The sequence below is a fragment of the Chrysochloris asiatica genome, unplaced genomic scaffold (assembly GCF_000296735.1).
Source record: "Chrysochloris asiatica unplaced genomic scaffold, ChrAsi1.0 scaffold00053, whole genome shotgun sequence".
Lineage (NCBI taxonomy): Eukaryota > Metazoa > Chordata > Mammalia > Afrosoricida > Chrysochloridae > Chrysochloris > Chrysochloris asiatica.
In genome coordinates, this window is record NW_006408571.1 from 7,384,250 (window position 1) to 7,388,736 (window position 4,487).

Below are 4,487 nucleotides of genomic sequence, written 5' to 3' on the forward strand. Positions count from 1 at the left end.
ATCTGCTGCACAAGACCTCTTTAAAGTGTTGAATAACAAAGCTGTCAGTTTGAGGACTAAGGTGCACCTGACCCAAGTCATTGCATTTTCAATAACCTCATACGCATGAAAAAGTTGGACCATGAATGAGGAAGACTGTAGAAGAATTGATCCATTTGAAGTATGGTGTTGGAGAATATTGAAAGTATCATGGACTGCCAAGAGAACAAGCAGATCTGTGTTGGAAGAGGTACAGCCAGAATGGTCCTTCGAAACCAGGATGGTCAGACTTCATCCTTCATTCTTTGGACATATCAAGAGGGACCATTCACTGGAGAAGGATATCATGCTCGGTAAAGCAGAGGGCCAGAGAAAGACCTCCAGCAAGATGGATAAGCACAGTGGCAGCATGGATTGGCTCAAAAGCAGCAACAATTGTGAGGTTGGCCCAGGACACAGCAGTGTTCTATTCTGTTTTCCATAGAGTGGCTATGAGTTGAGGCTGACTTGATGAAACATAATAAGAAACACCAATCTTGAGGTTACTGCCATTAGCATGATGAAGGTTTTGAAGCATTTTTGGAAAATATTAAATTTCGATAGAAAGACAAAATATAAAGATGAAACTTCAAAACAACACAGGATGGTTTATGGGCTTTTGGTGAAAGCAGAAATAGCTTTTCAAACTGAGCACTGAGAAAGTCTTAGCACTTTTTCTTTGGTAGAGGAACAACAGATGGAGAACAGAGTTGCTTGTTGGAGGAGTGCTCCTGGGACTTACATTCAATCTCACTAATAATCCAATGAATAGTAAAATGAAATGTATTATTGGAAAGATTTAGAATATTGATATAGCTAAGGTTATTTTCATATAAGTGCTTTCATAAATTATATGAAGAAAATCAAAATTAAATTTTAGTAACACAGTAAAATTCAGATGAGAGTGAATTGAGATGGGTTATGTTATCTTTAATTTAAAAATTTAAAGAAGACTATAAGTATAAATTATACATTATTTTATAGAATAAATTTTAGACAAAGCTTCTGTAAATTATAGTTCAAATTCCGGCATGATCTTAAGATCCTGTCAAATTCCCTTAAGTTTCTTTTTATCTGGAAACTGGATCAATATTTCCTTCCTTATGCCTGAAACAATTTTTTTTAGCAAAAAAGAAGTAACAAGATATATTTTTTCTATAGCATTACCTAAGACAAATATTTGAGCATTTGAAATCAGATTTAAGGTTTACAACTAGTGTTGATGGTGGTGTGCCATGGAGTCATTTCCAATTCATAGTGACTCTGTATAGGGTTTCTGAGGCTGTAAATCTTTATGGAGCAGAAAGCCTCATCTTTCTTCCATGAAATGACTGGTACTTTTGAATGGCTGACCTTAAGGTCAGCAGCCTGACTTGTAACACTATGCTACCGGAGCTTGTTTTGTTTGCAATTAATAGTCTTAATGTTTATTCTGAAATTGAACTTTTTGTGCCAGTAAAATAGCAAGGTCCACTTATCTTTAAAAACGTATTTCACTATTCCTAATATATTTATTTTTAGGTTTATAATGCAGTATGGTTACTAAGGAGTCCTGGTGTGTGTGGCACTAGACTGCTAACTACAAGGTTGGAGGCTCATACCCACCAGCTGCTCCTTGGAAACACTAACAGTGTCACTTGTGTTGGAACCTTTTCAACAGCAACATCAAACACCTAGAACACAATGTATGTCCCTAGTAGTGAAAGTCAGCCCTTCCAATGACAATCAGTGCACAGAAGTGTCCAGCATACAAAAGTTAGGTCTCCTTTTACATTTCAGTTTCATCATTACCAGTCACATACTTTCACAGATTCTTAAAGTTCTGATGTGGTACTACAGGAAAAGCACTGCACTGCTAACTACAAGGTTGGTTGTTCAAGTCCACCAGCTGCTCCTTGGTACCCTATGGTTTGCGATGGGTCAGAACCTACTTGACGGCACTTAACAACAATAAAAACACAGATACTTAATCTAGGGCAAAAGAATGCATTTCTCCCCCCTTCACCCCGGAAATACCAAAAACAGGTAAAGCAAAATTACAATAGAAAGACATTAAAAAAGACTGCCTACTATTTTATTAATAAAACTTTACTTAAAACACTAACTAGTTATTTGTTTGTTTGTTTGTTTGTTTTGAAAATGATAGCTCTGCTCTTTTATTTTAAATTTAATTAATCTATCTACTATAAAAGTAATATGAACACATTTTATAAACACGAGAGTGATATGAAAGTTTTAAGTACAATAACGAAATACTTTTGATCACTCCAAAAATAATCACTTTAGAGACTTTCTTTCTATGTATAGCTGTACTTTTAGTTTTCTGAAACATTTTTAAGGCACTGCAGGATAATGCATTGGACAGCAAGGCTGGTTTGAACAACAAGGTCAGTGGTACAAACTCACCAGCCGCTCCTCAGAAACCCTATACAGTGTTGCATGACTTGGAACTGACCCAATGGCACTTAACAACAACAACATTTCTTAAGTTTTATTTATTTATTTTTAATGCTTCCAAGTAAAATATTGTGGTAGCCAAGGGAGAAAGTACTAAACAGAACATAAAGCAAAGGTCAGCGATGGAAATACTCCCTACAATTTGATTTTCTCATGAGAAAAATGCAGAAAGTTGTCTGCCAATTTTCTGTTGGCAATTATACTGTGTTGTGTTAAGTGCCATGGAGTAGGTTCTGTCTCATATCAACCCTGTACAGAGTTTTCAAGGAGCATCTGGTGCATTTGAACCACTGGACTGTGGTTAGCAGCCCAGTACATATCCTACAGCGTCACACCAGAACTCAAGCACAAAAAGAACTTACTGTGGTATTTGAAGTATGGAAAAATCTTTGCAAGGGTTAATTTATTTATCTTATCCTCTAACACCCTGGAACCAGGGTATAAATAACTTGAATATTAAACCTATGCTATAGTTTAATTTTTGGGGTGTGTGTGTGTGTGATACAGTAACATATTAATTAATTTCAGAGACTATTATTTAAGGTGAAGCACTATGTGTAAGTGTACTCAACCTCAAGTCCTGGTGTAGCGGTGCGGGTTAATGCTCTGGACTGACCACAAGGTTAGCGGATTAAGCTCACCATCTGCTCCTAGGAAACCTATACAAGGTAGCTATGGGTGAGAACTGACTCAATGCCATTTAGCAACAACAACTATGTCTAAGACACTGTACCATGGATTTGGAAGATGCTATTAAATGTGATTTGATGCCAGGTAGGAACTTACAGGCAAAAAAGAGTGCCAAAAATAAATTCTGTCTAATATATATGATGACTAATTACAGCCTTACAGTCCTGGTAAGATGCTGTGGGTTAATGTGGTGGACTTCAGAATCTGTTTGAACCACAAGGTCGGCAGCTCAAGCTCACCAGCTGCTCCTCGGAAACCCTATACAGGATAGCTATGGGTAAGAACCTACTCGATGGCACATTAACAACCATAAACATTTCAGTCTCACTTTCATTGCTGTTACAATTAACAAAAGTATTAAATGATTGCATGCTATCTCTTAAACAAAGGTGTAATGAGATTTTCATATACACACAAGTTATATAGACTCATAGACACATAGATGTGTAGAAGACAAGACAGATTCATATTCCCCTGAATCCTGATTGCACTGATTTTGTTAAATTAAGTATGGTAGCAAGAAACAAGTTACACATTTGGGAAATTTTATGACAAGAGCCATCTAAAAGTGATTTTTAATTGCAAAATTTCTCTATAAAATGTTTACAATGGAAGTGCTGACATGTGTTTGACATTATTATTATTATTACCCTAAAGAGGTAGTGACACATTTTTATTTGCCATCAATGTATGCCGTGTGGTAAAATATACTTAAGTAAATACAAAAGTTACTATAAGAGGTTCCTAAATCAATGCATTTAATACCAAAATCTTATGACAAAAGTGTTTGAAGTCTATATTCTAATACCATTTTATTTTAAGCTCATTGTAAAATCACATATCATATAAATATTACCAAATTGGCAACATTGCTTATTAATAACTGACTTCCAGAATTTCTTGATCTTTATTAGTATAGTTATCATTGTTGAAAGGAATTACTATAGTTGAAAAGGAGTTGGCTTTAAAAAACCAGAGAAGAATGACTCCAACTACCTTATTCCTACAAAGTCCTGTTGTCGTTGTTAAGTGCCATAGAGACGCTTCTGATTCATAAGTGGTCTTGCATAGAGTTTGCAAGGAGCACCTGGTGGGTTTGAACCATCAACTTTATAGTTAGCAGTCTAATGCTTATCCTACAGCACTGTATTATTGTTGTTTATTGTGAACCATCAAGTCAATTCCGAATTAGAGACCTTGTATAGGGTTTCTGAGGAGCAGTTGGTGGGCTTGAACTGACAACATTATGATTAACAGTCCAGTGCTTATCCTACAGTGCCCTACCAGCACTCCTCCTACAGTGCTTTGCTGTTGTTGTTGTT